This window comes from Candoia aspera, chromosome 4 (genome assembly GCF_035149785.1).
Source record: "Candoia aspera isolate rCanAsp1 chromosome 4, rCanAsp1.hap2, whole genome shotgun sequence".
Lineage (NCBI taxonomy): Eukaryota > Metazoa > Chordata > Lepidosauria > Squamata > Boidae > Candoia > Candoia aspera.
The window spans coordinates 9,544,531-9,564,704 of NC_086156.1; the positions used below are offsets into that span (position 1 = coordinate 9,544,531).

The window sequence follows — 20,174 nt, forward strand, 5'->3', positions numbered from 1 at the left end:
GCTCTCCTCGATACGCTGCTGTACATATTTGCTGCAGGCTACAGCATCATGGTTTTTGGTACCAACACCAGATGTCCTTCTCCAAATTAGTTTAAAAAGCTCAATTTGCCTTTTGTTTGCTGCTATTTTGTGTTCAATTAACATGCCCCCTGCAAATTAGAAAGAAAGATTATCTCTTTTTTTCTCATGAATCTTCTTCAATCAATAAATAGATAAAGCAGGGATGGACATCTATCCTTTTGGCTGCCTCAGAGCTGCAGAAGTGGATGAAAGGAACGTGGGTGTGGGAAGTTTCAGGTGTTATTTTTGAGGCTTTCCAGTTTAGACAAATGATAAGAATTATGTGTAACTTGCTGTAGAAATTGAGGATCTGGGGTATCTATGGTGGGGTCAAAAAAGTCAAGATGGCAGCTGGAAACATGTGATTGAAGTCCTGATCCTTTTTACATGCTTTGATGACACAGTTGTGGCCACCATCTTGGTTTTTTTGACCCCCTGCGGACACCCCTGTTGGGGAGGGTAATAAAGACTTTTTAAGAGCTTTGACTTCTTTGAGTTTAAAGTGAGACCAGATAGAGGACAAGATGGTGTACATATTTCTTCAGACAACCATTTGCTCACGGTTTAGAAGAAAGAGTCAACTGCCCAAATCACTCCATTCTATTTCCTTTTATTAATTTTTTTTGGATAGATAAAATAATTTAGTTTAAATATGGGCTGGAGCAGACCTTTATAGATTAAGGGATCAATATAGCAAAGGGCAACACAAAACAGGGGAGCCATTTTTACTCTCCTGCATCTGGTCAGCCTGGGAAGTTTCACACAGTTCAGAATCAGCCCTGGATCTGTCTGATCTCAGAAGAGATTTTGGGTGATTCTGGATGACAATTGAATTTGTTTCTGGTTTTGTACTGATTTATCTGAAACCAGAGCAAAGGTAGAGTGTCCATCTAAATCACTGTGATTCTCTAGAATGTGTGGATAATCTTTTTGTCTGTTTTTTGGCTCCTGAACCCAATGCAACTATTAGTATCTCCCCCTCCCACACCCCTGAACACATACCCCAGAGCTTCAGAGTCTAGTTCCTGATGCTTGTCACAGGCATTATTTAGAATATATCTTTCCCCCACCCCTCCCAACCATCCCAGAAACATGTCACCCTGGTTAAGATGACACGCTTTCATTTTACTGGCCTTATTTATTTACTGGCTGATTGTGCATTTGTTGCTCATTCTGGAAGGCTCTTATTAGAAAATTTTCGGCTTTTTAGAGGCTTTTAAATGCAGAATGAATGGCAGCTTTGTCAACAAGAAGCTTCCTCTCATAGTAACTGTCCTGACAAAAACACACAACTTACTCTGAACATGTGGATGGGCAGCAAAGCTAGCAATTTCATTCATTTCCATTTTATGTGGAGTTAGGGGTGGGGAGATTTTGGTTATTCCAGGACAGGAGATCACTCAGAGATAGGACATGGATATTTTTTTTCCTATTGACAATGGTAAAGAAAGTGGGTGATCACTGATTCTTTGCATATCATCAGTGCTTGAAGATTGGCAGAACTGAACATCACTATAGGATGGTTTCAAATTTATTTCTGAGAGATTGAGGGGTTGAAACACCAATGATGTGGAAGTCCTCAGAGTTGTAGAACAAAGACATAACTTGGCTGGAATAGTATTGCCTGCATGTGAAAGATTACAGTAACAAGTTATGGGGCTTGGTGTAGTGGTTAGAGTATTAGGACTTGAAAGATCCAGATTCAACTCCTTGTTTTCATGAGCATCTGCAGGAGGGGGAAACAAGGATGAGAAATGAAGATACGCGCATCAAGACATCACCAAACAAATAATGCAACTTTCATACTTGCATCAGATGTCATGACATAATCATACTATTTATGAGATGACATAATGACTTGTGTCATCATTTTAACATCATCATGACTTGCTGCTGACTGGCCATGAAGCTGATGAGCCAATCTTATATCAAATAAGAAAGCAAGCTGCTAATCTTCAAAGAGCTATTCCAGGATAAGGAGAATGTAAACACACTGTAGATGCATGGCTTTGACAGCAAGTATTATATATCTGATTCTAAACTGTATGCTTTATTTAATAAATATTTTCTACTTATTTTTTTGAATTGTGACTAGGAAGGAAGGGAGGAAGGATCTGTTCTTGTCAAGTTTAAACAGTCCTGCTATGTTTTTGCTGTATGTTTACAATTCTGCAAGATGCAGAGTAACAACAATGCCTTTGATTATAATAGAAACTGTAATAACAGTATGACCTAGAAATGTATTTTTATTCACATATTAGCAACTTGGCTTTATTACAAGTCATAATTGTCTAAAAACTCTTTTTTTCTTTTCATAGCCTACTACTAGGATATAAACAATATCTTCTATGCTGTACTTCCCTCTACTGTTAATATGAAGAAAGGTGCTCCACCAGAATATATTGTAGTGTAAATAAAGGTACAGCCTGAGGTCACTGTAAGTACAAGTATATATAATAGATCACCAACATACAAGAGCCACTGCAGTCGAGACAGCAAGTTCTGATTCTTTTTACATCTGTGCCAGAAAAAGTGATGTTTCTGTATTTGTTTGAGCACACAATTTGTGTGCAAACTGCACATCCCAGATTTTGCCTTGCAAAATAGGTTTACATAATTCTAGAGAAGAAATACAAAAAACCAGTAAACCCCAAGACTGTTCTTTCAATCTACATTAAGGTATTTTACGAAAAAGACAAGAACGGAATATTAAGAAGAAGAATCCCAAAGAAGAACATGCATGCGTACATGTGTGCATGCATAAATAAATGAATGAATAAATAAAACAAATTAGTCCTCTGCAGTTTCAAATAAAAATTAAATGAAAGCAGAACCAGGTAGTTCCTTTTCTGTACTTCTCTATTCCATCAGTGATGAGTTAAAGGGCTTTCTGCCTTTTTAGGTCCCCCATTGCTAATCCTTATCCTCACTCAAGGGTGTCGGTGCCAGTGCGGGGGGAGGGAGGCAGATAATGAAATATGTGTTGGGATATCACATCACAAACCCCACTCCCTTTGCACTTACATCTCGACATCGTACTCAAGTCTGTAAGGGGTGAAGCTTGCATCAGGACATTGTAAGATGCTTCCTGTCATGTTGATCAAACTTCTACTTGCTGTGGACCACTGCCAAATTGTGCCGTCCTGATCAGTATGTGCAGTGTATGACAGACCAAGCAATTTGTGGAGTCCTTTGGTCTTGCCGTCATTAGCTGTGGAAAGATCCTCTGCCAATCGCACATTTCAGGAAAAAGGGGGCAGCTTGGACTGTTAGATTCTATCTATCATCTCTAGATTCCTTCTCCTACTCTGTAGATTTCTCTCCCCCTTTCTTTCTTTATATAAGCAAGAAATTCTGACTTCCAGATCCCTCCATACTTGGTTCAGGAAGCAGGATGACTAGTATTAATATGCAGTTTTGATAACCCACTGGCACATTTCTAAAGTGCCCAGCTTTTTAGGGAGAAAATAGCAAAATAGCAGCAGATGAGGCTGAGCAGGAACTGGGAAGAAAGAGTCAAGGTTGCATCAGCCTGTAACAGCCAGTAAATTCCTCCCCGATCCTATTCACTACTGGTCACCTGACTCTGCCTTTGCCATAGTGAATGATGAAGCATAACAGAACTTACACACCTTGTGACTGCTTTCAGGTGCAGTCAGCTTAAGCGGGGAAGAGCCCACCTTAACCCTGGTCCAGTTAAGAACAACTTAAGCCTGTTTCACATGGACTGGGGACAGATGGAGGTAATGTCACAGGGACACAGGATGAATACATTATTGGGTTATGTTTGTGTCACTGTTAAATACAAGAGAAGAAACTCTTCTATTCGCTGAGCATGACAGTTAAAGAACATAATTTGAATACAGGTGCATCTGTGTGAAAACTCAGTAATTGCCCAGTTTGATGCTCTCCAGATATCTTGAGCTAGAATCCCAAGAACATGGAGTATCTGGAGGACACCTGGGGAGGGTGATGTAAATCTGAATTAGGTTTGAATGGACAGAAGCACTCAAGCTCCACCTAAAGACCAAAAGTGCTCTACATGCCTCTGTGGGACCACAGAGCAGCCTAAAATTAAGGGATCAACAGGTTGCTAATTGTTAGGGAAGTTTTCAAAATATATATATACTGTCCACATGATAATAAATGAATAACAATACAGATATATAGATATTTAAGCAACATGTGAACTGAATGCTGTGATATTCAAAGAGTGAAAATTCTTACTAAAATTACTGTATATATACCAGGTGATTATTTATTCATGTTTTCTCCTATTGTGGTAGTTTACAAGATTGGATACAAGAGGGAGAAAGAGAGAACATGGCTTTTTAAAAAATAAATATGGTGGATTAGTCTTGCTTAGTAAAAGTGATGACTCATAAAATGTAACCTTACCTAGAGCAGGCTCATTAAAATCAACAAGACTTGTGCAGCATCAGGAGGGAGCATCAATATTTATTCATGCTAACTATCTTTCTATTTACAATGGAGCACCCATATTGGTCAGTGTATCTTCTAAATTGGTTATTAGTGTTTTTATTTTTTCCACTAGCATTATCAAGATGATGCATAGCATATCAAATAAATATAATACCCCCCCAAAAAGCAAATTGGATATATTAAACAAAGCAGCAGCACAACACTTATTTGAAGGCAATGCAACAATATAGCTGAATTAAAGAAGTGTGTCTTAATTTCTTTCAAAAAAGGCTGAGAGTGAGGTCCAGTCTCTGCTCTGAAGATGAAGCATCCCACTATTTGGAAGTAATGTAGTAGAAATCCCTTTTACACATGACTGACAAACAGAATAATTATGAGCATATGTGCCAGGAACAGTTTTGAGGACATCTCCTTAATCAGCACAGACGTGAATTTCCTTTTGGTACTTCCTGTGCCCTTTTTACTCCTTTGAATTCCTTCACTGACTAAACTCTGGCACAATTAAATATATCATCTGCTAAAAAAACAGTTTCTAACAAAGACAGCCAAAAAACAAATCTCTACTTCCAAGCCATCTTTCTGCAAAACAACAGATAATATAAAATATATTCAGCTAGTTCTAAAACTGTTCCAGACTAAGCATTCTTGACTATTTTGGAATCAAGCAGAATATATTGGAACAAGGTAAAGGTTTAATAGCTTTGAGACTCTATAAAAGATAGCAGTTGGCAAGACATACTGTATACTGGTTGAGACACAGCTGTCTTTATAAAACGCGCTACATATTTTGATTCCACAAACCATTATCTGTAAAGCATGGTTTGGTAGATGGGTTGGAGACTACCATTAACTCTGCTTGCCTGATTTAGATAGGTGGCAAAGGAAGCCCAGAAAGGGAGTAAACAGGGTTGCCGAAACCCAATGTGAAAATTCTGCAATGCACAAGGGTGTCTCAAGAGAGGAGAGAGGCATCAGTTGCAAGTTTGTTGTTGTTTTCTTTCAAAAGCCACACAACATGATTACTGCATGGCACAGTTATATAAAAAGAGACTGTCCAAGAAAGAGGAAATACACTATTTTGGATATCAAGAAAAAATGTTGGGGGGTGGGGGTGCTAAGTGGAATTCTGCACAAGGTTGCCTTGAATGTCAGCAGCAGCCTGGGAGTAAGGACTCACTATGCAACTCCCCAATAGATTCTTTATTCCCCAACCCAAATTTATGATAGGATTGAGTCAAATCTTGTAGTTAACTTAGCACTGATGAATGAAAAGGACATTGTCATCAATCAGATGCAGTGGTACACAATATAATAGACATTACCACAAGATGAAATTGCTACAACCTCCGGATTTCTCACATCCCTTTCTACTGCATTAATAGTCTAGGGACATTTTCTCAATTTCTTTCTTTTCAATTACACTGGCACAAAGCTGTAACAGATGTAGGTTGTGTCATATAAAACTGAGTATCTGGAAATACCATCATAATCCTAAAGTAGCAAGGAACTGGGTGTACATCCAGTCTACAAAATGGGAGTACATTGACTAGTTCTTCCTTTCTAAAACATAGAGCTCACTGAAAACTGCTTTCCAACTGTTGCTTCTGCCATGTAAAGCTTTTCTGGGGATGCAGCATATGCACACTTATATGACATAAACTTTCATCTGAACAGTAATGGTTTCTGAGTAGGTGGATAGTTTAAGTCCACACATTAAACACTGCTGAACATGCATAATTCAACAACATCTGCACACATTTTTCCAATTTCTATCCTAGAGGGTTGACTGATTGATTAATTAGCAAGAGTTATATTCTTCCAGACATGTAAAGCAAATCCAAGCTATGTACAACATGAAAAAGCATGAAATATAATAGGCATAGAATATAAATATGATGAAACCTAACCCATAAAATAACATTCCTAATGGCTATGAATCTTGCGACCACACTATCATGGTTGTTCAATTCCAAGGAAAATAGAAGCATTTTCATGATGGATCTAGATCAGGGTTTCTCAACCAGGGTTCTGTGGCACCCTAGGGTTCCGCAAGAGGTCACTAGGGGTTCCCTGGGAGATGACGATTTATTTAAAAATTATTTCAAATTCGGGCAACTTCACATTAAAGAGTTAAGTTTCATTTTTTATTTTCAGTTTAAGAACACTGTTAATGCATATATTTTATTTTATTTTTTATTTATATCCCGCTTTTATTATTTTTGTAAATCAGAAGGTCGGCGGTTCAAATCCTTGTGACAGAGTGAGCTCCCGTTGCTAGTCCCAGCTCCTGCCAACCTAGCAGTTCGAAAACATGCAAATGTGAGTAGATTAATAGGTACCGCTTCGGTGGGCAGGTAACGGTGTTCCGTTTAGTCATGCTGGCCACATGACCACAAAGGAAGAGTCTACGGACAAACGCTGGCTCTTCGGCTTTGAAACGGAGATGAGCACCGCCCCCTAGAGTCAGACATGACTGGACTTAATGTCAAGGGAAACCTTTACCTTTACCTAAAGGCAGTGAACATACCTAATACTCCTTCCTCCTCCTATTTTCTCCACAACAACAACCCTGTGAGGTGGGTTGGACTGAGAGAGAGGGACTGGCCCAAGGTCACCCAGCCAGCTTTCATGCCTAAGGCAGGACTAGAACAATCGTACCACGCCTGATTGGCTCTTGGGCTGAGAGAGAGGGACTGGCCCAAGGTCTCCCAGCCAGCTTTCATGCCTAAGGCGGGACTAGTCTCCTGGTTTCTAGCCCAGCACTTTAACCACTAGGCCACACTGGCTCCCATAGGCCTACCCTACCCATGAAATGAATATAATAATGTTGTAACTTCTGGTCTATATTTGAGCCTGAATGTGCTGGGGTTCCTGGAGGCCTGAAAAATATTTCAAGGGATCCTCCAGGGTCAGAAGGTTGAGAAAGGCTGATCTAGATTGTTGTAATGTCCATCTATGCTTTAGTTTTGGGGGGGAAATTGGGCTTCAGACAGCAGGCAACATGAGAAAAATGTCTTTTTCCTGAGAGATACTGAAGGAGCACCCAGGGCTGCAACTGGGGGGGCAAGCGGGGCATGTGCCCCGGGTGCCACACTGGGGGGGCACCAAAATGAGTGCTGGGGGGTGCCAAAATGGGCGCAGAATCCATGTTTGCCCTGGGTGACAGACCCTAGTTGCGGGCCTGGGAGCACCTGCAAGATGTGGCACAATTAAGAGGACCTCTTATGAGGACTGCAGAGGCTGGGCTGATCAGTCTAGGAGTAGGTCTCAAACATCCTCCTTCTCAAGTTGTTTCTCGCTTTTAGCCTAACAGCAAAGATCCAGACCTGGACCAATAACATTCGTTTACATGTTGTGACTACAATATTTCTTCATGGACCTTTTGGGTGAAAATGGCAGCCTTTTTCCTGCTTTGTGGTTACCACCAATTTTATACACATTCAGTTGGATTTTTTATTAATTATATTTTTTCTTTTTTCTGGCTAAGCTTCTGTGCCTTCATTAAGTGCATGCCAAGCAATAAGTTTCCTGGACTGAAGTTGCACCAAAGGAGAAAACTTCAACTTCTTGATTTTTAATTATTGTACAACTTTGCAAGATTCAGGAATTCTGCCAATTTTGGGGGGGGGGAGCAATCCCATTAGTTACTAGCAATCTGCTGGAATAGAAAAGTCAGGCTTCTTGTGTTGACCTTCTTCACATTTTTTATAACTGGTCCAGAAGTCCAGAAAAGAGTCCTGCTATTGTTTCTTCATTTTTCCAAAGAGTGAAAAAGGAATTTTGAATGTATTCCATTGTATGCCATTCCATTCATGAAGACAAGAAGAATATAGGAGATTCTTTTCGTAAAATCTCAGTGGGGACTTTTTCCCTTGCCAGAAGCCAGACACATTCTGAAATATGAAACTCCAAGGAACATACAGCCAACTCTGCTCTTAAGAAGAGGAGCATAATTGATGCCAGTTGACAAGAGAGTAACACATGATGTTACTTCAAGGAACTTTTAAATATATGTACGCTCCCTATCACCTTCACCCTTTCTATTTTAATAAGGAGGACAACATTTGCTTCCTCAGAAATATATTCAAAAACCTGTCATCTAAATGAGTTTTTTTTTAAATGCAGCTCAAACCCCAAGACTTTCATATTAAATTCCTGAAGAAGATGCCTGCAGAAAAACACACAGGTCTCATTGGTGATTTCATAAATCCAGGATTTGTGCAGTTTCTTTAAAAGGAGCATTTTCATATCAAACAAATTCTGGAATGGAGCCTTCCCTGCCAAACAAAAAAGGGCTGTGGATGCACTCATTTAGTGCAGATCTCATACACAGTGTTAAGATTTCTTTTATCAATTCTTAAATGGTATTTTCAGTAAAAAAGCCAAAGATCTCAGATGTGGCTACTAATTGGAATCTTGCACAAGAAACTGACTGTCAATCCTATCAATGCTTTGAGCTCATCACACTGATCCTCCAACACTGAGTCTAGAGGTATTTCAAGCTTCTTTCTTCCTCTGCCATATGCCAACCTGAGCAATCTTGTTCTCCCCATCAAAGCCACTGATGTGGCTGCAAAGGTGTGGGGTAACCATGTGGTAGATGGCATATCTTTACAAAACAACCATATGTACTGTATAAGGCGGGGAGTGAGTGAGTGAGCAAGTGGGAATAGATCAGCTGTCAGCAACCAGATAGGTCATTGTTAGCCAGCAAACCATTGACACAGTCTCTCCACTTCCTTGTATGGCACATTAGGATGCCCTGTGGTGATCACATGGCTCCTGTTCTTCTTGTTCATTGCTCAGTTCCAGTAATTTCTAGTCACTTTCTCCTCTGTGCCTTTTTAGTATGAAAGCCAGGTGGAATAATTGCTGGATCATGTGATAGCATTACTGTGCACCCACATTTTGCATGATCCATAAAAGATACCTCCTTCCTTCAGCTGCAGTCAATGAAACAGGAAATAGATGACTAAGGATCTCCAAATAATTTGTGACAATGCATGGGGAAGAGAACCCCCCCTCTCAAATATAGTGTCATATCCTCAGTCCAATTTCTACAGTAGCTTAATACCCTAAAGATGGAAGAGCTTTCCCCTGTCTTATCTAGGGTGAGCTAAATTTCTACATTCACCAGTCTGCAAAGAAAAAAAGTGAGACTTTGAAGAATGAAGGTTCAACCTTCTCAGACCTTGTTGCCCTTTTGATGTGTTGGGACTAAACTCAGAATTCCCAGTGAGCTTGGATGAGGAAATTCTGAAAACTTTACCCCAAGCACATTTGGAAAGCATTAGGCTGGGAAAGTTTGGCATATCTTTTCTTTGAATAGAATCCATGTCATCAGGTGCATGATGAAGTTTTATGCTCAGTTAGCAAGGATATGTTCATTCACACACATGGGTAAATAGCGGGGAAAAAAAGGCAGACAGACAGGTCAAGTGAACTCAAAAGTCATAATTTGTGACAATTTCTGTGTAATTCGTAACAGTCCAATTCACTGCTACTTAACTAAGGTGTGGTAGACAGGAACCCATTATCTCAATTCAAGCCAATATCATTAGATTCCAATTTCTTGATAAATTTTAATTTGTGTTTTTTTTTCACTTAATTCTCCATTTGATTTTTTTTTAATGGAAAAATGGAAACGTTCAGATCCTCACCGTATTGTTTGGGGGGGAAACCTCTGCCACGTTATATTATAATGGCATCCACAACAGAGAAGCAAAAGGAACAGAATATAGCTTATAATTAAAGGCTATTCTCTTGTACTGAAATAAGTAGAAAACTCTCTTGCTTCTAGAGCAGGAAACCAAGTTCATTTAGACCGTCTATTATACAAAGTGCATATGCTAGATCAGACCAAGACACTATCTAGCCCAGAATAATTCTTTAACAATAACCAACTATACACCCATGGGACAAAACAGCAATGGTGCCCGCCCTTTGAAACATCATTCCTCCTGAGATTAGACTGGCCCTGACCCAGTTGGCCTTTTCTAAGGCTTTGAAAACCTGGTTTTGTGCTTAAGCCTGGGGGGGTTGCTGACCATGTGTTAGAGCCCGTCTCCTGGTTGTATGGGTGATAGGTTAGATCATGCCTGGCTGCTATGTGTTTTTTGTTTTGTTTTGTTTTGTTTTCTATTATGTATTTTGTCTTTTTATTTGTTTTATTGTAAGCTGCCTAGAGTCACATAAAAGTGAGATGGGTGGCTATATAAATTGAGTGAGGAAAGAAAAAGGAAGGGAGGGAGGGAGGGAAATAAAGAGCTTCTTCCATTCCTCTTCTTCAACAAATGGCAGGAAGAGTTGTACTGCCATGAATCCTGTATGAAATAGTTAGATATGAAGACTAGTAGTTACTGTTAGTTCATCCTTCTGGAATTTGGAATAAACCTTTTCAAAAACATCTGATCACATTTTTGTGGAAGCAAATTCCTTAACTATTTTCATTTTGCAAATTCTTTAATTTAACGATGAATGGAGCACAGCTTTATTTCCTATCTCTGGATAAAAAGCTGATTATTGATCTCAAGTAAAGAATTCAGATTTTCTTCCATTAAAGAAAATGGCTCCATGATCATGGGCATAGGTAACTAGTCTGTTCTAATATCACAGGTTAAATTTTAGGTTAACCTAAAAGGGTTGCTTTTAAAGTGTTTGACATTCAACTTCATTACAAAATTTGCACCTTTACAGGAATATCAGATGGCCTCTTGCAGATCTTTAGTGAACTGAAATGATTGACCAAGAATTATTAACTAGTAATTTTCAGAAACAATAAGAGATGAATAGTACAGCACAGAATTCCCATGACTATCAAACTGACACTGTGACTCCTTGGGAAATCATAGTTTTAACCATTATAGATATCCTGTTACAAGAACTAGTCAATCTACTACCAAGCCTATGAGTTTCTCAGCAATGGTCATTCTACTGACTAATTAGGATCTTTTTCAAAAACTGGACCTGTAGAAGAATGACTCATGGCTCTCCTTGACCCAAATTATTCAAGCATCATGAAGCTCACTATAGTAACTGTATCTCTAAAACCAAACAATTAGGAAGACTGAGTTTAAAGCAGCAGGTACAGTGACGGTAGCACATGTGGCTACTGGTCTCTGTTGGCCCACTGATCTGTTTTGCATGTTGTATGACTGGATATTATGCAATACTGTTGTATGGGTTACAGTTCTGTACCTATTAACATGGGACCCCATGCAAACCGGTGCTACTCAGACTTCCAACAATCTCTAAAATCAGGGCATTAAGTTTTGAATAGAGTAAATGGATTTCTTTTGGAATAAAGGGAGGAAAATATTGCTCATGCTCAGTGTAAGATTCTTGCCATGTTTGTAGCATTTTTGGCGTACTAATGGTAATGAGCATGCTTTGAAGGAGCAGATGCTGAATTTAAATAAAGAAGTGGAGTATTTTCCTTGTGACAATGAATCACACATTAAGTGTAGTGTAGGTTTGCCACTGAGCCAAGAAAGGCTCAAACAGAAAAAAGTAGTCAATTATGATGAAGTATGTCTGTGTGTGTGTGTGTGTGTGTGTGTGCGCGCGTGCATGTGTGTGTGTGTGTGTGAAAGTGTTGCATGTCTTTCAAATATCTTACAAATCAGAAACATTAGCCAAGCAAGTTTGGCTAAGGCATAGAAACTGACAGAATGTACACCGCTTTGGTTTCTCAAAAGTAGCTGTTCAATTAGCTTGCATATTCTTTATTATTCACAGTAAAGCAAAACTTTCCATGAATGGCTAAAAGCAAAATAGTAGAGACTAAGGAAAATTACACTTACAAAAAGTAAATGTTTCTATGAGAAGAATATTCAGGTAGATGTAGCAAAGAAAGCCAAGCAAAATTGCACAAATACATAATATTCATCTCAGCTGCAAATAAAGAAGATTTCATAGTCTCTTCAGTTTAAGAGAAAAAAGAATGCCACAATGTACAAATAAGGCACTTAAGTAGCTCCAGATAGAAGTGTGTTCTTATAGGGCATAGATTTAACTTATGCAATGCACAAAATTTCTAGTTAATGAAAACATTAAATAAACCTGCACGTTTTAGAAATTCTGATTATATTTGTGACCTTGTCAGGCCAGTGAAAACTAGCATTGAAAGTCTTTGTATTTTCTGGCCTGAGAAACTTTTCTGCCACCTCATGTATTATTCAGTAGTAAGCAGGACAATGAATGAAACAGAATTTTAAAAGTGGGTGTTTTTTTCAAAGGGGAGACTGGTGTGGATAAGTAAGGGTTATTCCATTTCCCCTTACAATTTATGGAAAAATTGCATCTTTGCAGAGCTGGCAATGTCCTTACTTGTTATTACAGGAACACCATCAATTTTGTACGTTTCTCCATGCTGACTCGTTGTCCGCAGGGTGCTAGTAGAACATATGGTACACCCTTACAGAGAGCCACAGACTGGCCAGCAACCCCTGTAAGAATCTTCCTTTAAAAAGTGATCGGCTTCTTAATAAAAGTCAATGTAAAATATTTAGAATCCCAAGAATCTTCACATCCCAGAATACTGAAATGTACAACAGTTGTTATCAACACTAACTTGTCTGAAATCACATATACGGTCATAGATTTCTTTGTTAAATTCATGAACTGAAGTTTAGGAATGAGTCTTTCCTAAACCACAATTAAGATACTACACAGTGGTTTATGTTGCCAAGAATCTGAATTAGCTTTCTTTACACTCAAGTTTATTATTTGATAGATGGATTCATCCCTTTGCCAGGTGTATGTATGAACAGACTTATGCTTAAACCACATATCTGAAACAAGCAATAGTTTTTCTAAGCTGGTTGACTCTGGGCCAGTCACTTTCTCTCTCAACCCAACCCAGCTCAGAGGCTTGTTGTTCTGGGGAAAACAGGAGGTGGAAGAATTATGTGCAGCACCTTGATTTGTACAAAATAAAGGCAGGATATAAATCTAACCGGCATCATCAGCATGGGTCAAAATAGCCATTCATTTTTGTCCTCCAAATGGCCCAATCATTTTTGCTGTACTCTTTCATTTGTTCCACTCGTTCATTCATGTTATCTAGCAGAATAATCCCCCCCCCCATAGCATTTGTTGAAAATGTTGCACATTTTTTCCTAAAATCCACCCTTGGTTCTTCCATTGCCACCATTAATTGGAGCATAACATGCAACTACCACCAACTATTCATTCCTACTTTCCATTGCACTCACAACAATTTAGATGACACCAATTCATATTTTCTGGCATACATTCTGGCATAAATTTTCTTTCATAATTGAACTGATACCTTCACTTTCCTACATATATTCATTAATTCTGCTCCACAAGATCAGACTACTGTCATTGCATTTTTTTTTTAGATTTTTTATCCTGCCTTTATTATGTTTATAAATAACTCAAGGTGGGGCACAGACCTAATACTCCTTCTTCCTCCTATTTTCCTCCCACAACAACCCTGTGAGGTGAGTTGGGCTGAGAGAGAGTGACCAGCTTAGAAACCAAGCCTGGTTTCTAACTGGTCCCTTACCCACTAGACCAAACTGTCCCTCAATTTGTTAAGTCTTTCCCTTTTTCTTAGTTTTACAAGCACATTTCCTTCTTTCCTCCCTCCCCCCTTTCCATTCCATTCCATTCCATGCCATTCCTACATTCCAACATAGTATCCCACATGCTATAGTCATCATCAAATGGGCCAAAAGATATTGACCTCTAACATGCATCATTGCTTTGATGGTCTGAGGAGTTCACATTGCTTCTTACTAAAACACAGAAGATACAGATTAGATTATCAGCCTCAGTTACACTGATGATACATGCAGCATTCCCTGCTAATGGTAAGGACAGTACTAGTCACTTCTGACATGTTTTGTCCATCATGCCACAGTGCACTAAAAACCCAATTTTACTCTAAGCATGTTCACAATGTTCTAAGCAAGCTGAGATCTCTAATCTACAAGCCATTTTGCAAGCCAGCTTACTGTTATTCAAGCCCATCCACTTGGAAGTACAGGCAATATAAAATGCACACTCATGGATCACTTTATGAAGTGATGAAAACTTCTGAATGGGGGGCCGATCATTACTTGGTAGTGTCAAGAATGGATTTGAGAAAACAACACAGAAGAAAAGATGTGAAAGAAACCAGAGTGAAAGTAGAACTGCAGGAAGTGAAAGTATGAATCTGATACCCTCAGAAAGAGAGAGGTGAGCGCCTTATGTCATGCTTGAATTTCCTGGACTTCTATTACTCCTTTTTTTTTTTTTGCCTAATGTTGTTGATCCCAAAAGGCAATAACATAATGGGTATGTATGAATACTTGTGGATGAATTGATTCAAGGGTAGCTAACGCGCTATAAATTGGCAGATAATATATACTAGATCTTTTAAAAGCAATCCATGTTAGGTACACAAGTTTAAAGCTGTTTCTTTTGTCTCCTTGTTTTTATAGCAGCAGAATGTACACTGATCTGTGCACAACTCACATGCCTTCATTCTTTGAGCATATCTGTGTTTGCCTAAGGAGCATTTTGGGTATCCTACAAACGTAGCTTTGTGTATCCAAGCTGTCCCATCAAAATGAATTGAACGCTTTGTGAATACATTTATGGCTTTTCACGGTTAAAACAGATTTCAGCATATCTATGAAATTTACTCTGTGCTGTGAAATATGTCCGTTCTCCTTCTTTAGCACTGGAAGCTAATATTTCCTGAATTTTGATGCAGTCCAGCTAGCTTGCTGTCCAGGACACACCACCTGCCACTTTGGCAGGATTGCTTCCTACGATTGAGCACATGGTCTAGTAGTTAGGAAAGTAAAAGTAAAGTAAGAGATGTAATCTTAGTGCTGCAATCTTTCTCAGCATTCCTTTTATTCATTCTACTAAAAATACCTACTCTTTTAAGGATGATCAAGTGTAATATGCAAAATTATATGAGAAATAAAGCATTTGCCAAAGAAAACAGTGCCAGTTCTGGGTTTGAAAATGAATGCATGTACAATTCTTTACAAAAATGGAAATACTAGACCTTGTCAGAGATGTAAATTTGCAACATTTGGAGTGATGTACATTACACACATCAACTTCTTCTCTTCAATCCTTGGCCAAAGCCATTAACAAATGATATATGCCATCAGCAGAGTCTGTTGATGATACTCAAACAGAAGAAATATGTGCGCTTTTCATACCCTATGGCGGTCATATTACATAGAAAAGTCCTCTTGGCTAAGTTTAGCTATTCAGTCAGGTTGGTATGTAAAGCCCTAAGAACCTGGGATTAGGCAAACAGCCTTTCTCATAATCTTAGGCATTTACTAAGAGAAATGAAGGCAGCCTTCCTGACTGTATTATGACTTATAAATTGTGATCTGGTCCTTTCATAGAAGAAGGCTTTCTTTGTGGAAACAGTCTTGCCCAGCAATGCTCTCTCCCCACTAGAATCAGAGAAGCACAGACTTAGGGGGACCCTTCTACATCCAGATCTTTGGTGCTTGAATACAGTATGGGTCCAGAATGATTGGAGATGGCGGGGGCCAGTTCTTGGAGTGGGAAAGGGGAAATGCTTTCACGACTTTACTTGCTGGAAGTTTTAAACATTCATGATATTTTCTATTATAATGTTTGTATTCTGAGTTTTGTGGTAAACTGTGGCAAGTCATTAAATACATTTAAGCTTCAGTATTACTGCCTTGGGGGAACTGCTAATTGAATGGCCATGCACATCCCTTGCTGAAACTTCCTTGGGCGTTTCTTTGCACATCTATGGATATATTGCGGTATTGATCTACGACAATGGGCAATGGGGGAAGTGGGCTTATAGAAGCATTTGGATACACAGAACATTATAAAGGAAAGGACTGGGCTAAAACAACTAACTCGGTGCCTGAAAATCCAAGAATGGCCAGGGAGATGTGTGACAAGTTAAACTAAGCTAACAGGCAGGAAATCACTCAATTCAGTCTCCACACATCTTTAAATTCATACTCTGTGAATGCTGTTATGACAGTGAAAAACAAGATTTTTTTCTGTGTAAAATTAAATGTCACTCTTGATAGCATAATATCGGAAACATCATCCTTCCAAGTCCACACCAATACGTTACACAGAAAATTAAACTCTCTCTGTTTATTGAGTGGATAATGCAGTCTTCAAATGTGTGAGAACCCCTGCTAGGTGAGAAATTAAAAAAGGGAGTGCTATAAAATCTAATGGTATGTATGAAATACAGAAAAAAGGTAACTTAATTGGTAATCAGAAGAAATCATAAAACTAATCATGCAATTAGTGTATTAAAAAGCCAGCATATGAGGTGTGTATAATTACCAGAAAACAATGGCATGGTGGCTTCTAGAATTAGTGAATTAACAGTGATGTTGGGGGAGAGGGAAAAATAAAGGAAGGAAAGGTGTATGTAGAAAGGATAGTACCACATTCATTGATAATTCCTTGGTTTGGATACATGCACAAACACAGACCCCAGTGTGCAAGAGAGTCACTGTGAAAACAGTTTTCTTCAAGTGTTAGATACAACTGATTGGGCACTTACCCTACAAAAAACCCAGAAGAGAAAGTCTGCTTGTGCAGATGAGGAAGAGGCTATGAAGGAGCAACATCCTTTCAGAAGCCACAACCAAAGATTTTCCATGAAAACAATGGATGCACATGGGGAGGGGTAGAAAATGGCATGGCCTTGTAAGACCGGATAAAGACCCCAATCTGATCAAATCTAAACCCAGAGGGACTTCTCTCTGTTTAAGAGAACCCTGCTTTTCCAGGGCTTCTGTTGAGCAGATGTAAATTCAACCGGTTGAATCCAGATTAAGTGATACATAATTAAACTGGTGGGATATTTCCCCTGGTCTGTTGGCGGTGATCGGGCTGGTTAAAAAGCTGCTTGTAATCACTTGTATATGCACCCTCAAAGCCTGTGTATGTGTGAGATATAACAACTGCATGGAAATAAGCGTTAACACGTTTTCCTAAGGACACAAAACAAGCAACTTCACGTTCTCCAGACCTCTCCCTCTCTAGCCTTGGAAGGGAGAACAAAAGCCGCATCTAAAATGAAAGAAAACTCACACAAAAGATCCTCAATGGCAATGAAAACAAATCACCCAAACATTCCTCTTAGAAATGATGTGTAACTTTGCACTTCACTCAGTTTATAAATGTTAAAATTCTGTTTTAAAAATATATATGCCTTCAGGGGAAAATGATGCACATTATTAATTTACAGTTAATCTCCAAAACTAAGATATTAACAAGGTGTAGAATAAACTGTGAGGAAATAGGAATTCTTTGTAACACCTGCATACCAACCCATGCTTCAGTTTTCTAAAGTTACTTTAAGGAAACTTGTTGGGCAAAGGGCCAATTAATTCAAGAGCCTACAGTTTTCCCAAGGTGGGTGCCCTTCTGATGTGTTAAATTTCCATTCCCAGAATCCCGCAGCTACCAGGACTAATGGGGATTATGGAAACTGAACTTCAACATATATGCAGGACACCAAATTGGGGAAGAGTGGCCCAAAGAAATAATCTAAAGGCACATAATTTAGCGGCTTTCTTACAAAGAAAAGGCTAGGCTTGCCTTGGCTATTTCCTGGTGAGAGATTGTGCAGATGTGATTCTGAATTTCCCAGAAAGAGTGAGCTATTTAAGTAATAGATACATAGGCTGACCATATTTCCTTGAGACAAAAACAGGACATTCGGATGGCAAAATGGGATGGGGTTAAACTTATGTAATATTCTGTATTCACGAAAAAGATGATAAAAAAAGTTATTGGCAGTAAGCTGGGAAGGTGAAGGAGGGGGAGGTGCGGCAATGGTTGGGTACAGAGAGGCTGGTGCAGGGGTGGTGTTGGGCGGAGAGGTTGCAGGAGGGCTGAGGGTGGCGGTGAGCTGGGACGGGAGGACAGGAACGGAGGTGGAGAGAGGCTGGAGAAGTGGAGGGCTGAGGGCTGAAGGTGGTGGCGAGCTGGGATGGGAGGACAGGAACAGAGGCGGCAGGAGGCTGGAGAAGCGGAGGGCTGAGGGTGGCGGTGAGCTGGGACAGGAGGACAGGAACGGAGGTGGAGAGAGGCTGGAGAAGTGGAGGGCTGAGGGCTGAAGGTGGTGGTGAGCTGGGACGGGAGGACAGGATTGGAGGCGGCAGGAGGCTGGAGAAGCGGAGGGCTGAGGGCAGCGGTGAGCTGGGACGGGAGGACAGGAACGGAGGCGGCAGGAGGCTGGAGAAGCAGAGGGCTGAGGGCGGTGGTGAGCTGGGATGGGAGGACAGGATTGGAGGCGGCAGGAGGCTGGAGAAGCGGAGGGCTGAGGGCGGTGGTGAGCTGGGACGGGAGGACAGGAACAGAGGTGGAGAGAGGCTGGAGAAGTGGAGGGCTGAGGGCTGAAGGTGGTGGCGAGCTGGGATGGGAGGACAGGAACGGAGGCGGCAGGAGGCTGGAGAAGCGGAGGGCTGAGGGCGGCGGTGAGCTGGGACGGGAGGACAGGAACGGAGGCGGAGAGAGGCTGGAGAAGCGGAGGGCTGAGGGCGGCGGTGAGCTGGGACGGGAGGACAGGAATGGAGGTGGCAGGAGGCTGGAGAAGCGGAGGGCTGAGGGCGGTGGTGAGCTGGGACGGGAGGACAGGAACGGAGGTGGAGAGAGGCTGGAGAAGCGGAGGGCTGAGGGCGGCGGTGAGCTGGGACGGGAGGACAGGAACGGAGGCGGCAGGAGGCTGGAGAAGCGGAGGGCTGAGGGCGGCGGTGAGCTGGGACGGGAGGACAGGAACGCAGGCGGAGAGAGGCTGGAGAAGCGGAGGGCTGAGGGCGGCGGTGAGCTGGGACGGGAGGACAGGAACGGAGGCGGCAGGAGGCTGGAGAAGCGGAGGGCTGAGGGCGGTGGTGAGCTGGGATGGGAGGACAGGAATGGAGGCGGCAGGAGGCTGGAGAAGCGGAGGGCTGAGGGCTGAAGGTGGTGGCGAGCTGGGATGGGAGGACAGGATTGGAGGCGTCAGGAGGCTGGAGAAGCAGAGGGCTGAGGGCTGAGGGCAGCGGTGAACTGGGACGGGAGGACAGGAACAGAGGCGGCAGGAGGCTGGAGAAGCAGAGGGCTGAGGGCGGTGGTGAGCTGGGACGGGAGGACAGGAATGGAGGTGGCAGGAGGCTGGAGAAGCGGAGGGCTGAGGGCTGAAGGTGGTGGCGAGCTGGGATGGGAGGACAGGATTGGAGGCGGCAGGAGGCTGGAGAAGCGGAGGGCTGAGGGCGGTGGTGAGCTGGGATGGGAGGACAGGAATGGAGGCGGCAGGAGGCTGGAGAAGCGGAGGGCTGAGGGCGGTGGTGAGCTGGGATGGGAGGACAGGAATGGAGGCGGCAGGAGGCTGGAGAAGCGGAGGGCTGAGGGCTGAGGGCAGCAGTGAGCTGGGACGGGAGGACAGGAACGGAGGCGGCAGGAGGCTGGAGAAGCAGAGGGCTGAGGGCGGTGGTGAGCTGGGACGGGAGGACAGGAATGGAGGTGGCAGGAGGCTGGAGAAGCGGAGGGCTGAGGGCTGAAGGTGGTGGCAAGCTGGGATGGGAGGACAGGATTGGAGGCGGCAGGAGGCTGGAGAAGCGGAGGGCTGAGGGCTGAGGGCAGCAGTGAGCTGGGACGGGAGGACAGGAACAGAGGCGGCAGGAGGCTGGAGAAGC

General features: G+C 41.6%; 1 protein-coding gene across 1 annotated transcript in view; it reads right to left on the reverse strand.

Annotated features, from left to right (window-relative positions):
• PTPRN2 (protein tyrosine phosphatase receptor type N2) overlaps positions 1-20,174 on the reverse strand; it is a 666,056-nt gene that overhangs the window by 271,058 nt on the left and 374,824 nt on the right. The window lies entirely within an intron of this gene.